The following is a 16,770-nucleotide window of genomic DNA, read 5'->3' on the forward strand; positions in this document are numbered from 1 at the left end:
TTTAGTAAATTTTCATCTCTAGGCAAATATGACGGTGTGTGTTGGACATTTGCCTTTTGCCATGGTATCAAATGGACAATGTACCAATTTGGTGGTTTAAACTTCAATGAGTTGGAAGACACTTCGTCTCGACATTCTCACTATGGATGATGCTCAGATAACATATGTTGTGAGTTCCCTTTTAGTAAATATTTATCTCTAGGCAAATATGACGGTGCGTGTTGGACATTCACTTTTTGCCATGGTATCAAATGGGCAATGTACCAATTTGGTGGTTTAAACGTCAATGAGTTGGAAAACACTTTGTCTCGACATCCTCACTATGGATGATGCTCAGATAATATCTGTTGTGAATTCCCTTTTAGTAAATTTTTATCTCTAGGCAAATATGACGGTGCGCATTGGACATTTGCCTTTTGCCATGGTATCAAATGAGCAACGTACTAATTTGGTGGTTTAAACTTCAATGAGTTGGAAAACACTTTGTCTCGACATTCTCACTATGGATGATGCTCAGATAACATCTGTTGTGAGTTCTCTTTTAGTAAAATTTTATCTCTATAAAGAATTTGCCAATTCCGATAGAAAATCAATTAGCTATTACACAATAAATTACGAAAACTCACAATGGGGCTAGTGTAACGTTTATATATTTTTGCAATTATTTTTCAGAGGGTGCTATCAATATTGTTGTAACTATCTTCTCTATATGGTTTTGTGCCAAAATTTTTTGAAAATTGAAATTTTTTATTGAACACATTGACCAATATTTCTAAAGCCGCTAGTCTGATTATATTTAAAATTGCTACAGTATGAAATAAGACTCAACCAAAAGCAGATAAAATATATCGAGTTTAGGGTTGTCAAGAAAATGTTCGTAGGTTTAGGTTGTTTTCTATTATTTTTGTGGACATGCACCTGCTTTGCCGCAACCTAACCTCTTGGAAAGGTTTACACCCCAAGCGTAGGGCTAGGTCGTTGAAAACATAATAACCGGTAAGACCGGAATCGTTCTCACAGAGAAATCTTCTTAAGCGAATTTGGAATAGAAGTTGCGTAGAGAGTTGTGGCGTTCAAGCGGCCAACTTTGGTTTTTGATTCGATTAACAATATTTAAACTTGGAATTAAACTAGATTAGAAATGGTCAAGTCAAAGGGATCGATTACCCACGACTTAGCCGTCAAACGGTTCCTTCATCTAACTCATGAGTGGACCGAAACCGTCCGGATTCCACTAGAAGAATTAAAAGCTGAAGACTACTTATAACTTAATTCAAAGCTCTAATTCAAATTGAACTCATTTAATGCACGTGAAAGATGAAAAAGGATCATTCGCACGCGTAGGATTATCAAGCACGTAGCATAAGGCGATAGACTTCATTGATCAAAGAAGCCACCAACCCCATGATCAAAGCTAGAAATCATGGGTTTAATTCATTCAAAACCTTGAAATTAAGCTAAAGTTAAGAGAAACCATTTAATGGACTAATCCATAGGGTGAACCTCACCCAATGACCGAACCGATTAACTACTCACTCATAATAAAAAGACTAGAAAAAGAGTTAAGCATGGAAAACATGATTCACCGATGAAAACGAAAATAAATTTGATTTATAAGAAGATCTAATAAATAGCTACAACATTAATACATGAGAAAACATCAAAACACTTAAACTTACTTGAGTTCTTGAAGAAAATAACTTGAAAAGCTTGAAAGACTAACAATGGAAATCCTAGAGCAAAAACTAGAAAACTAGGCCTCAAACTAACTAATGGTCTTTTCTTCCATAAATGGCATACAAGCCTATTTATAGGGCTTATAAAATCAGCTTTACAATGGACAAAAAGGCCCCCAAAATATCCCAAAAATATGCCAAAAGTAACAACTTTTCATATATGGAAGGTTGAAATGTTCAGCACAAAAAGCTGGTCGAAGATCATTGGTACCAATACCTAAAAAATGAGGTATTGGTACCAACTCAACTGTCTTCTAATTCGGCATGATGGTACCCATACCTAAAAAATGAGGTATTGGTATCTCTGTGTGAAAACTGCAGAACAGGGTCAGCTTGGACCATCATGCCTTGTCGTGCCCCGAGGCATTCCAATGCTTCATTACATGATTAACGGGACTTGGCGGAGGTATGCCTTATGGCCTTGTACTCTTGGATGCCCTCGAGGACTATCTTCGATGCATTAGGCTCGCTTGAACCACTTTGGCACGTTCCTTGCCAACCTTGACCTCCGGCCAATCTCCGAGGCTTCTTGTGGCACCGTTAGGTTTTGGTGACAGTGAAATGAGTACCGGCGGGCATTTGGACACTTGGTTCATCCCGGAACGTTGATTGGCATTCAAAACCGCCTTATTAGCACGTTTTACCTGAAATACACAAAAACGTACCTTACGTGCAATATCGCATAAAAACGACAATATATATGTACAAACACAACATATTAGAGGGCTTAAGCACCAAGAATATGCATTATTGGGTGCTTATCAGCACCTTAAGGCTGTTTTCTATTATTTTATTGGACATGCACCTTAGTCACCCCTGGATATCAAATTATTTTGTTCTATTTTATTATTAAATTCTGTATATTGTTGCCCCAAAACATTTTGAATACAAAAGTCCGGTCCTTTTCTTTATTTTACCCATCCTGCTTATAAATATATACTTACGTAAACACATGCCTGCTTATTGGAAGGAAGGAAACCTTTCAAGCACGTTAACAACATGGCCGGCCACCTAAGGAAATACTTAGTTACTTACTTACACGACCACCTTATAGTTTTGACTACTGCCTAAAACACAATATCAACAGGGGCTTGATATTGGTGGCAGACAAGTGGTGGCGGAAAGCGGTGATGGATGCTGATGGGCGGCTTGGTGTGGCCTATTGTGGAGGGGCGGACGAGCTGTTCTCCGGGACAGCAAAAAGGGCTTGTTCCCCGGGTCTTTGACGGCGGCGTGGCAGCAGATCGTCCTTCACATGGCCGTGGAGTGTGGGCACAGCAGCGATGGGGTTTTCCCCATTTAGGGTTTTTCTTGGGCTTTATTTGTTGGGCTTATGCCCTTTTATTTGGGCTTTAGACCTTTTCAGGTGTTTGGGCTGTATCCCATTTGATTTTCATTATGTTATCTGAGCTTTGAGGCCTTTTAAGTGTTGAACTTTAGCCCTTATGTTTTTCTTCTTAATTGGCGTCTTGCCAATCAAGGTTTGGATTTTGGATAGCCACTTGTTGCTTTCCTCTTTTTTCTTTTATGGTATGTTTGGATTGGTGTTTGAAATTTTTTTTTTTTGAAAAATAGTAGGAGTAATAAGTGAAAAGAGATAGAGAGAGAAATGTTGAAAATAAGGAGAATCTAGGAGGAATTTTTTGAAAAATTCTTTTTGAATTGTAAAGACAACGAGGCATTAGTTTTTGTAATCCTTCCTAGTGTTAATAAAATTCCTTTTCACCGTTCAAAAAAAAACACTATATCAACCAGGAAGGGAATCTTCTAAGATTCCTCTCCTGTTCAGTGTTCACTAGCTTAGTTTATTTCTCCTTTCTCGCTCTCTTGATCATTTTGGGGAAACTTTCTTCAGGGTCTAAAAGAACCTCGTGATGCATTTTGGCCCAAAGATCTTCAAATTGATCACGAAAACTCGCCTGAAACCAGTCTAGAATTTCTGAATGCAATTCCCTTGGATTCTCATCCCAAGCCTCTCTTAACATGGTGCAGCTGTCAATAATTCTCAACCTGGTCTTTAACTTATTTAGAAGATTCCCAGCCCTTCTTTGACCTGATGCCTCCGGCCTCAAAATGCTGGCAGGTGGGGCCGCCAGGAACTTCCCCACAGATATTAAGAATGGCAACACATGGCCTTCAAGCAAAGCAGCAGCAAACACAGCTACTCTGTGAGAATCTTTTTGTGATGGGTAAACCGTGCAATGGGGCTGCCACCGATAAGGGCCAAAATTAGAATGACCCAACTGAAAATTTGGTCCAACTCAGGATTATAATAAGGTTTGGGATCTGCAAGTGGGGCAGAGAAACAGCACAAGGACTTAGCATACTTGACAAGCCAACCGGCTTTCAAGCTTGTCACGCTGTGTATGTATGGTTGTTTTCTATATTGCAGTTCACTGTACACCAAGAATTCTGGGGCCAACCTAGAGACAGATGACCACCTATGGAGGAAAACTGTTTCTCTAACCATGCAAGCCTGATAGCGAGTTCTCTGATGCTGAAACTCTTTCAATGTGTTTGGCAACCCTATCGGCCCAATTGGCACATATAGCTTTGCCCAAGAGCTCCTCCTCCTCCAGTCGAAGAGGATGCTTGTCGGAGGAAACCCTCCAAGCAAGTTTTACATCTTTGATAGTACCATGAGTCCATGAAAATTCCTGTTGCAGACCACAAGGTTCCGTTAAACACTAGTTGAAGTAGCTGCTCTCTCAGCTTGGCCATTTCCTCCATAGTTTTCAATAGTAAAACGTGTTCCTTGCAGAATTCCACTTGGCTTATAGAAAGTTCAAAGCACGGCAAAGCATAAGCTACGGTCAAAACATCACTGCTTGGATTAGAAAATTTTGCACGAGACACTTTAGCAGATTCTTTTAGCTCCTTTTTTTTTCAACTTTTCTTCCTTGTCTCTAGTTTTCTTGCTATCTCCGGAGCCATACTCCACATCCAGCTTCAAGCCATCGGTATCTGTGTCGCCTCCCTCAAACTGCATTACAAAAGGGTTTGACGAGCTCAAAGATGCAGCTGCTGTGACTGTGTATCCTAGAACAAGATTCGTCCGATCACTTCTTTTCACCTTGTTCATGATTTGGATAACTGTAAGGAGCATCCGTGAGTAACGAGGACTCAAGGGTAGGCCTGTCAATGGACCGGATTCGATCCGGATCCGATCCCAAAAATCCGATCCGGATCCGGATCCGAATCCGATAACATCGATCCGATAATCCGATAATCCGGATCCGGTAATTCAATACGGATCCGGGTCGGATCCGGATCGGATCGGATTAAATCCGTTATCAATCCGAATCCGAACTTTATTTTTTTTTTAAATTTTAATTTTTTTAAAAAAAATAGTAAAATTTTTATTTTGAAAAAAAAAATGTTTAAGAAGTTGTATTTTTATTTTTATTTTTTATTTTAATTTTTTTAATTTTTTTTTCTGAAAATAATTTTTTTTTGAAAAAAAAATTGTATTTTTTTGAAAAAAATATTTTTTTTTGGCTAAAATTTTTGAAGTAAAAAAAGTTTCCGGATCGGATTCGGATTTTCGGATCGGATCCGGATTTTTCGGATTCGGATCCGGATTCTCACTATCGGATTTGAGTCTTATCGGATCCGGATCGGATTGTGTCTTATCGGATTCGGATCCGGATCGGATCCGGCCCATTGACAGGCCTACTCAAGGGATACTGTGCCATAGCCTTCCCTAGCGATGTCAATCTCCCCTTGCTATCAAGTGCTTCAAGAGTCGTTAAGCAACGCTCTGCTTTCAGACAAGGCAGCAGCCTCAGGAGTAGGAAATGGGAACTTAGAAACCTAGAATATACGCGAAATGTAAGAGATAAATGTACATAAATTAGTGTCAATGTACCCATTAAAAAAATTATCAGGGTCATTTGCCTTGAGAGATAAGAAAACGTGCTTTAACAGCAGGTATGAAGTTTTAGTTTGGTAGTGGCAGCTTTAACATCTACATGCAACGGAATAGGTAAAGAGAAGGGTTGCATATGCTCATTTAAGTTTGCAACCAAAAAAGTAAAGACTAAGCATGATTTTGCATGAACAAGATGAGAGACTCAACAGGTTCAGGCATGCTAACCCCCAATCTGACTATTTAAGCTATGCTATTGACATGTTCAGATATGGCTGATTAAACACAGCAGAGAAAAAAAAAAGGCCAACTTAAATCTGAGAGACATCCTTGCAGGTCGGTGAACCAAAACAATCTATTATCTTACAAGGACAGCGTCAGATAAGGAAATTACCTCAGGAACACCCATGGATTTCAAAAGGAGGACGAAGCCATCAACAGGTTCTCTTAATATCTCGGCAATTCAGAAGTCAGGAAAAATGTTGTTAAAAACTGCAGAAGAGTAGAGGTGATAACAGCGGCCAGGTCCTATTCTTCCAGCTCGTCCTGCGCGTTGAGCAGCAGATGTCTTGCTTATCCATTGTACTTCATATGTTTCCATGCCATTAGAGGAATTATAGTTCTTAACCTTTTCTCTTCCACTGTTGACCACATATTTTATACCTGGTATAGTTAAAGAGGTTTCAGCCACATTAGTGGCAATAACAACTAGGCGTTCTCCTTCCTTGATCTCTTTAAACACACGACGCTGTGCTGATTCACAAAGGTTGGCATAAAGGGGAAAAACACACATTGCACCAGCACAGAGACAAATGCCACCCCTTTTCTCCCCCACAATTGAAATGGGCTGGTTTGAGCATGCTTCTGGAGTCGAAGTAACAACCTGCTTGTCGTCGGATTCAAGATTCAAGGTAGTTTTTCTGGCCAAGACCTTGAATGAAGCAAGGCTCCCTTCCTCTCCAAAGAATTCTGAAAGGTCATTTCTGTTCTCCGTTTTCTGGTTCAATAACTCAACATCATCAGCTCCTTCGAAATCACTAGCTGTCCCCAGATCATCAGAAAAATCTGACTCAATATCATCTAAATCATCATGATCTTCATCGTAAGAACTAAACCTATCAGTTTGGTTGTGGCGTGAATTTCCGTGCATCTCAAATGCTTCGCTAACTTCACTTGTATCGTTTTCCTCAATGTCATTCTCTGCCGAGACTGTAGAAATCTCTTTCTCCATATTTATTTTTGAGCTATCCCCAACTATATCCTTCGAAGCTTTCCTCAACATCTGGCACAAGTACTGTACTTCTCTCTGACCAGTTACGAAGACAAGTATGCCACCAGGTGGCAGTCCCTTGTGAATTGACAAGACCTTCTTATAGGCTTGGCCAACATAATCCACAATCTCTGTCTGCTTTGAGAAGATGATAGTTACTGGATATTGCCGGGAGGAATTTCAATAACAGGTGGGGGATTATCAAATATACTTATTCCAGAAACAAAGTCATCCACTCGCAAGGTGGCACTCATCAGCACCAGTTTCAGTGGAGAGATCCAATTTTCAGGGCTAATTCTTTGTCCTGAAAAGACCTTACGCTGCTGCTCTTCATATACATCCTGTGATCAATCACAATATGAAAATCTCATACGGGAAAAAGCTGAAAAAGAAAGGAAAAGTAACAATAGAAGAGACAAACTATGAACTCTTCAACCAATAATATACTATGCACTCTCACCTGGCAAAGTTTATAACTCAGGAAAGCATTCCAATAAGTATGTCAGAGTTCAAGCTTCTCTCATGAGCCTCATCTAAAATTATGATCAAGTACTTCTTCAATAAGACATCACTCTGAAATGAAACAAAAAGAAAAAAGGAAAATACTAACAACAGTCTATTTTGCGAAAATAGCAAAAGCAGATTTTTTTATTTTTTTATTTTTTTATTTTTATCCGCATTCTTCACATTTGTGTGAGTAGATAGCTAAAACGTAGTTCTCGTAGCAAAATTCCATCAGTCATAAACTTGATGGAGCAACTGTCTCCAATCCTGCAGTCATGCCTAACTTGATAGCCAACCTCCTTGCCTCGACAAAGACCAAGCTCATTGGCCACCCGCTCGGCAGTAGTATGGACAGCAATATGGCGTGGTTGGGTAACACCAATAATACCACTCCTAGACTGGTTTGAACCAAAGCCAGCTTCATAAAGGAACTGGAAGATTAAAAAGAAAGCACAAGACAATACCATCACCACAGTAAAAGTTACTACTGAAATCCCGTAAAAGGTTTACAGCCAGCATCCCAAGTACGTTACTTGGGGAACTTGAGTAGTCTCACTACAACCAGTCTTCCCACAAATAATAACCGTACTATTTTCATTGATAGCTTCCATGATCTCCTGCTTCCACATGACAATTGGAAGATCCTTCCTCTTGTTCTCAATCTCTTTTTTTCTTGATACATGCACTACAACTGGAGCTGTTAGACCTCTCTGTGGAGGACAATCTGCCAGGTTGCTTGCATTGCTGATATGCAGTTTCGGGCTTACAACTACCCGATCCTGTCTCATAAACCTAGCACACCATTACGCAGCAAGACTATGCATATCATATACAAGAAACGAATATGCAGAGTCCTATTATACCATTGGTTTGTTAATCTCCCTCCTCTCACTGTTGAATGTGGTGGGGAAAGAATCCTGAGCATCTTCGCGAACGCAACTGTCATTAGTTTTGTTGGCAACTTCCTCAGCTGGAATGTTAGCCCATATCCATCAACTGCACCAAGTCCAAAGCTAGAAAATGATTCTTTGGAAGATCCCAAAGGAGTAGGAATTTCAGATATGACATCTCAGAGAGATGTCATGGGCTGCCACAAGTTATTCCTGTTGATGCCTTTTGTAGACTGGATTGTGTCAGAATCAGGTTCAATTTCACAGGAAGGACTTACAACAGCCTTTCTATTGAAAGGTTGATCACTATGAGGCATTGCTAAATCCACTTTAGAGAGTTGCACTGCCCTTCTACGTCTTTCGCGCACAGTTTCAACCTACAAAATGGAGAGGTCCAATCACAGAAGTTACTCAAGGGAAGTCTTTTAATGCTAAAAAGTAGCACAATAACCACTACACTCAACTGACTAAGGTTTCGTGAAGACCACATCAATGAGTATGCATCGTCCTGAATTTTATATTTCCTGCAAGTATAAATCACCCGATATATATCCATAAAACAATCATGGAACTGATGGGATAAATGGACTCCTCTGGAAACTAACTATTTAAATAGACCAAACTGGGGGCATACTCCAAGGTCTCGATGCTTTTCGATAAGAGAAGTGCCTTTCTCCTTCTCCTCCTGGGCATAAAAAGAGAATCATTCCAAGTTTGATACACACAAAACAGAATAAGAACAGTCTGAAGTTGCACAAGCACACCAACCTCTATCTTATTCAGCTTTCTTTTCTGACATTTTGTCAACTTCTGGTTTTTCTTGGTCCTAAGTTGTTCATTCACCAATACAACAATATTCAAACGACTGAGCTTACATAGTTGCAGAACTATTAAAATACAGACACAATGCTTCATATACCTGACTCTTGCCTTTCGTTTTATTTCTTCTCTTTCCTGGCAAGATGATTGCATTGCTATCACCCCCACCTTTCCCACTACCAAATGCAGGAAAGGAACAAGTTTTATTTAACCACATACACACTTAAGTAAGAAAAGGAGAAGAGTGACATATATTTCCAACAGATCTAAAAAGTCGTGTGCTTTCCAGTGATGTCAAATTGTGAATCATTGTGCTAAAAATAGTGAATCGTGAATAGTAAGATTCAATTTGTTTAATATTCTACATAATATATATTTTTTCTTTTCCCGCTATGCATATTCTACATAATCTTATTTATGAATGTACATATATAATACACAGATACTGATTAAAGGGCCATAAATATTAATAGAACTAAATTGTATAGATTGATATGCATACACAACAATGAATATCAGTACAAGTAATCAATTTCATGTTTTGACGGATGAATTATACTGAAAATGCTCAAATTGAATTGTCATAAGTCACTTCAATTCCAGATTCAACAGCATAATTTTGCATGAATAGAAAGCAAATTGCAAGATTCAATCAACGATGGTTAGATTTAAGATTCTAAGATATGAAACAAATAATGAATCCAAACCGGTTATAAGGAACACCATCAAAAGACGTTCAGAAGTAATGCAATTTTTAACTTATAATAATTACTTATAAATATATATAGATATACATATTTCACCTCCCTAAATCTTCACCACACTCCAAGTCCCCAGATTGTCCCATGGGCCATAGCTTGGACAAATGGCTCTATTTGTTCCGGATAAAGAAAATCCAACGATGGTGAAGCTTTTAAGCAACCTGAAAAGAAAAAAAGAAAAAAAACCATTACAAACTGCATTGATAGAATTTTCTTTTCCCAACAGACTTGACCTGAAAAAAAGTCGTAACCTTTTGTTTTGGTTGTCGGCGACACTCACTTGTTTTGGTGGTAAGTGTCTGTGGGTGATAGTGGACGGAGATGGACGGGAATATATCATGAGCAAAATATTACTCCATTTTAATTAAGCTCTTTGTCTTCTTCAGGAACGCCATGGTATACAGTAAATGCACAAACTACCATTGTATCTTCCTAGTATCAACAATAATTTAACAAATCAAAACACCAAAGATTCAGCAAAAAAAAACAAAAAGGATAATCATTAAAAAATAAGATAATCGTTGCTTACATGACCAATTTGCCGGCGCCATCGTCAAAGCTATGTGAAAGGGAAGCAAGCGCCAATGTCAAACCCTACAGTATTTAACTTTTGTCTAGAGTATAGAGAAAGAACGCATAAAAGGAGAGGTTCAATATTTTTGCATCTGCCAATGGACGTGGGCTTAAAAGACTGATGCAGTTAAGGAGGTATTGTTTGATTTTGTAGTTTTCCAAAACCTACCCTTCAACAGAATGGGAGTTGTTGGTCATGCAAGTGGACATAAGTAAAATTTTCAAGGACAATTGAGTCATGATGTAAAATCCATACAGCTTCGAAAACAGGGAGACCCTCTCGTGAAATAAGGTTGTTCTTTTGTACTCATTTTCCGGATCTAACCAATTGGGCCTATATCAATTGAGTTATTTGTTCATCTTAAAAGTTCTACTGTTCTAGTCTAACCAAGCATGCAAGATTCTCATTCCCAGTGTTCTAAAAATCGCCTAGGCAGAGACTAGCGACTAGTTGGCTGCCTAATCTAGGCGTTGGGCCACCGCCACTGCTCATTCCCAGCCCAGAGTGTACCAAGGAAAGTAATACAACCACTTAGACAATAAACTAGAATTAAATAGCAGAATATACAAAAATTATTTGTGAAATCCTTCTTGGTGTTGCTTACAAAACATTTTTGTTAAACTAAGATAACGTCATTTACCTTGCACCAAACTCCAAACACGATCGGTAGATGGAAAGACAAAAGAATAAGAATGTTAAGAGTTTTTGCTACTACAAACCCTTATGAGATGAATGTTGAAAATTTCAGAAGCAAGGTATTCCGTAGGACCGTAGAGCGATAGAATAAATGAGATGAGGCTAGCAAATCAACAAATAAGAAGGCGGAAAGAAAGTTACAATTAATCTAATATTGAGAGGAGAGAGGCGTGCAAAATGTTTGGGGAACACAAACCCGACATTGGCGGCCAAAGGAACACAAACCCAACCTCAATCCCAGTTGAAGTTTTTTGTTTTTGTTTTTGTTTTTGTTTTTGATTTTAGAAAGTAAAGAAAACAATACCCCACAAACATTCCAGTTCCAGTTCCAGTTCCACAAAAATTACCCCATAGACATGCAAAAACCGGAAGACAAACAGAGCCAAAGAACCAGCGAACTTACCGAGAGCATGGGTGGTCGAGAGAGATGGAGATTGCATGAGGAGAGAGATGGCCGTGGTTGAGGGGAAACCGAATGGAAGAAGGGATAGTGATCTTTTCAAAATAAAAAATGGAAGAAGGGATTTTTAACGCCAAGACAAGGGTTTTTAATAGTAAGAACAAAATCCCCTGGTTCTCCATAGAAGAGAGAGAAGGGAATCGGTGGAAGAAGGATAAACGAGAGAATTGAACAGCCCAAAAAAAAAGGGCCAAATAATTACGTTGAGTCCAAAAGGAGGATGGCCCGTTGGCAACTTGGTGGCCCAGAGGTTAAAAAGCATTCTTTTGTGCGATATGAATGATCAAAGCAACTGCTGAGGGGCAAACACAGAACCCAAAATTGAAAAGTCAAGTCAAAAGATCCCCTTTTTTTTTTTTACGAAAAATTCGATAAGATGAATACATTAATTCGAGATACAAGTGCTCAACCATGAGGCTCAATAAATGTTACTACTACATTTTTTAAAATGCATGAGTAAATTTGTATGTATCCCAAGCATAAACGAAATTAGAATGAAGCGCACCATGCGATATGAGTCATGACATAGTGGTTGCGACGTCAGAAAATATTAAGATCACCATTCACAAATTCGAGAGTTCTCATGTACTCTTAGACCGTCAAAGACTCTCCCTCTCAAGAAGTCAAACCAAGTATAACGATACGAATACATCCCAAGGCTTGAATACAATTTCCCTCAACTAATGAGTACTCCTCCTCAATTAATGAATTTTAACATTTTTTATTATTATTTCTACTGATCAGATAAAAATGTATTCTTTTTTATCTCACTGCTGTTTGATACGAATATTGAGAGTAAGAGTACTTGACTGAAAATTTCAGTCAAGAAAGCTTCAAAAACTTAGCTATGGAGGTCTAGAACGAGGTTGTAGGAGATGAACTCAAGTTGGAAGATGTATGGAGGTGTGTGTAGTTCAAGAATTGAAGGAGTTTTGGTTGAGTTTGGTCAAATATATGCCTAAATTCAAAAAGTTGGCTATGGAAGTTCAGATATTTTACTCACTAACTTTTTAAAATAGAATTTACTTTTAAGGGTAAAATAGAAAATGCATAAACTTTTTTCATTAATTTTACAAAATAAACACTTATTAAGGACAACTCAAAATAAAATACTGGACTCTAAATAAAGTACTAAGATTACTTTTAGGCCCATTTTCCCTGAATCTTTTCCAATTAAAAGTATGGGTCAAAAGTACATTCATTTCTAAAAAAAAAAAAACTCACCCTTTTGTCTTCATTCAAATTTATAGCATTTGTTAGTTTTATGTCAAAATTTTATAGATTATTGATTTGCCTTGACGAGAGGAATAAAAAAGGTATAAAAAAAAATTTTACCCTATTTTTTTTGGGAAAATATCAAATAAAAATTACAAAAACCTAGTTTGGTACTTTTCCTTGAATATTATTCCAAAACAATTGGCTAAAATAATTTTTTACTTTTCAGATTTCTCTCGTCGAGACTAACCAATAATCTAGAAAATTTTGACGCAAAACTAAAAATGCAACAAATAACCTTCCTACAACTTAAAGCAAATTTTTTTTACTATTTGTACCTTTGGAAACCCACCCCTTAGTACATTTGGGAAATCGCCCTTGAGAGGTTTAAGTAACAGGCTTCACTATAGGAACAGAATCCGGATTTCGTAAACGCGGGGGCCAAATTATGAACAATAAGATTTTAAAATTTCAAGGTTCGGAAATCTAATAGCTTGTTTGGTTTAGATTTTGAGAAAGATTTTTTAGGTAATGAGTGGAGAGAGTTAAAAAAAAATGAGATTAATAATTGAAGAAAAAAATATAAGGAAGACCATGCGCAGAGAGAGGAATTGAATTTTGGGACCCAAACGAACAAATTTTTTAAAACATTTAAAAGTCTAAATAACACCCAATACAAAATTTAGGTGTTCTTAATAGACAAAAAATAGCTAATATAAATATTGAGATTAGGAAAAAAAAAAAAACCCGAAACAACGCAGGCTTTGGCCTCCATGTGCCCAAGAGTCGTCTCTGGTTTTGATCGTGTGTTATTTTAATCCAAGGATATTCCTCTTAATTAAAAGAACAAAGAAAATGTTAAATTTATTTTGGGAGGATTAAATTCAAAGTTAAATGAGGAAATATCATTTGGAAGGTGCAGTGTCTATGTAAAAACAAAATTAGGTAATGTGGACGGTGGTCCGTGGGTGGGTGACATGGCATTGGATTTGCTGGCAAATTAAACAATAGGCAATGGGGTCGGATTATTGATTCGTATTGATCATAAAAAAAAAAAAAAAGTTAAAAAAAATATTACTTCAACCCAATTATTTGGGAAAAATTCAAAAAAAATAACAAAAGTAGGGCTTTTTGGCTTTAAGGCTTTTTGTACGTCACATTTGGTTGAAAGGTGCCGTGCTAATAAAATTCCAAAAAATAAAAATAAAAGGACAATGTAACTTTTCACTTATTTCCTTTAAGAGATTGTTTTTGGTTGAAAGGTGCCGTGCTAATAAAATTCCAAAAAATAAAAATAAAAGGACAATGTAACTTTTCACTTATTTCCTTTAAGAGATTGTTTTAATCAGGATCGTTCAAAACACTTTTGAACAGTCGAAATTAAGCGCTATTAACTTTATTTGACTCCTCTGTAAATAAGATTTTCTCATTCCAAAATGTAAAAGAAAGAAACGGACAAATGTAGCTTTTCATAGTCCTTTTTGGCTTTGGGCGCTGCTATTCGCAACCCTTTATTTTCTTTCATAGCCCGTTAAAAATTTTCAATTATACTCGACAGTTAGTTACTGAAATTGAGATATATTTCAGCATCCAATTACCGAAATATAATATTTTTTTCAACAGCTATTTACCGAAAATGTATGTTCGGCAGTTGTTTACCGAAAGTTGAACATATTTTCGACATGTAGTTACCGAAATATAATCTTGTTTTCAACAGTTATTTGCCGAAATGTTATGTATGATTTTCAACAACCATTTACGGAAATATAGTGGGCTATGGGAGAAAATAAAGGGCTGCGAATAGCAGTGCCCTTGGCTTTTCACTGAGCGAGTGAGAGAGAGATATTATATATATTCCAAGATAAAGGGCAAATTTCACTAATCTCCCTTGAGGTTTCTGATATAAACATATGCATTCCCTGGGATTTCTGAAATAACACTAACCTCCCGCCTTTTTTGACACAGTAAAAAGGACCCCACTGCCGTTACTTTTCAAAGGATGGTGTTAACATTGGCGAGAGAAGTAAAAAATTACCCTCATTGCAAAGGAAATAAATTGCGCAGAATTATTTGGAATGAATCACGCCTTGTCACTTTTATTTTTTTGGAATAACTTAAAAAACAACTAGGCGTTATCTTTATTTTTTATTTTTTGTTTTTTGTTTGTCAATGAAATTAAAAAAATAGAATTGTGTGAATCAAATTTATATCAAAACCGAAATAATTGACTTGTTTGGGTTTTATGAAATTACTTTTTGACTATTATAATAAAAAAAGCCACAATTTCCTATTGAAACAAAAGAAAAAAAAATGGAAAGAGAGTTTATACTCGTGGATTTATTTTTGTTTGCGAAATGGCATGAAGGGGATCCAACTTTTATGTTTTATTTTAAACTTATTGTCGCTCTTATGCCGCTTCCGCCATCTCATGCCACCATTGTTTTTTTTTTTTTTGTCTTCAAATCCACCGCAACTATCCCATTCACTTAGTCATGGTTTGACTTAATAATTTTGTTTCTGTATTTATCCTAAAACAATTGTCTTTGTTAGTTTTGCATAATTTTTGTTTTGCAGATTATTGGTTCATTTCAACATTCTCTAGTGTTTCTTGAATTTTTTAAGGACCACTAAATTTCAAGCATGAATTCATAAAAGAGAATGTACAAGTTGTGATATAGTTTGATCGCTTTGTGAACTTCAAGAAGATGGGAACAACGAGTTGATTAGGCAATAATCTAAAAAAAAGATTATTAAGCCAATCGATCCACGCCTAAGTGAATGGGATAGTTGTGGCGGATATTAAGACACGAAAAAAATAATGGTGGTTTGAGATGGCGGCGGCGGCATAAGAGTGACAATAAGTTTAAAATAAAACATAAAAGATGGACCCCTTTCATGCCATTTCCCAAACAAAAATACATCCACGAGTATAAACTCTCTTTCCATTTTTTTTTTGTTTCAATATGAAATTAGGGACTTTTTTTTGTTGTAATCGTCAAGAAGTAATTCTATAAAGCCCAAACAAGTCAATTATTTTGGCTCTAACATGAATTTGATTCACACAATTCTATTTTTTAAAATTTTATTGACAAAAGGAAAATATAAAAAAATGGCAAAAAAAAAAAAAAGATTACGCCTAGTGGTTTTAAGTCGATTCATTCCAAAAAATGAAACTGAAGTGTGATTCATTCCAAACAATTCTGTGCAATTTATTTCCTTTGCCAATGTTAACGCCAGTCTCTGAAAAGTAACGGCAGGGGGTCCTTTTTGCTGTGTTAGAAAAGGAGGGGAGGTCAGTGTTATTTCGAAAACTCAGGGGAGGTATTTGTTTATGTCAGAAACCTCAAGGGAGGTCATTGAAATTTGCCCCAAAATAAATGGGATGTTTCCACTAACAAAAAAATTACGCATTTCACCGTTTTCGCTAACAAAAAGTTTCAACATTTTACCATATCGTTTTCACTAACAAAAAAGTTGTCAACAATACTTTTTTTACTGCTATAATTCTACTCATAGACCCGTCAATAATTTATTCACTATCGAAAACAACTTGACATTTCTCAATAACTTATTCACTACTAAAATACCTAACAACTTCTCAATCACAAATAAAAATCTACAAATTATTCACTACCAAAAACACCCGCTAAAAGGAAAAAAAAAATGTTAACTAGGAACTGTAGCCTTAACCAACTCTTTTTTTTTTTTTCACTTCTGACACACTATTGGAATTCGGAGGCAAATTAAGAAGAAAAAAAAAATGTTAACTAGCTGACCTAATTGCTAACTCTATTATTGGAGATGACAGTATAGTCTGCAGTTGAGGTGCTGCAAGTCACATGCACGTAACATAAATATGGTTCAATGGGATTTTACACTGGTGTCATGTGGCTATTGGTTCGAAGGAAAAGAAAAAATTATACTACTACTCAGTAATTGTTGCCAATTTTTGTTCATTGGGTTCATTTAACACCAGT

At 36.8% G+C, this 16,770-nt stretch overlaps 1 pseudogene; it reads right to left on the reverse strand.

Annotated features, from left to right (window-relative positions):
* Window positions 1-3,421: 3,421 nt before the first annotated feature.
* Window positions 3,422-11,596, reverse strand: LOC131318957 (ATP-dependent RNA helicase DEAH13-like; annotated as a pseudogene).
* Between the last annotated feature and the right edge of the window lie 5,174 nt (window positions 11,597-16,770).

The sequence above is a fragment of the Rhododendron vialii genome, chromosome 3a (assembly GCF_030253575.1).
Source record: "Rhododendron vialii isolate Sample 1 chromosome 3a, ASM3025357v1".
NCBI classification, from domain to species: Eukaryota; Viridiplantae; Streptophyta; class Magnoliopsida; order Ericales; family Ericaceae; genus Rhododendron; species Rhododendron vialii.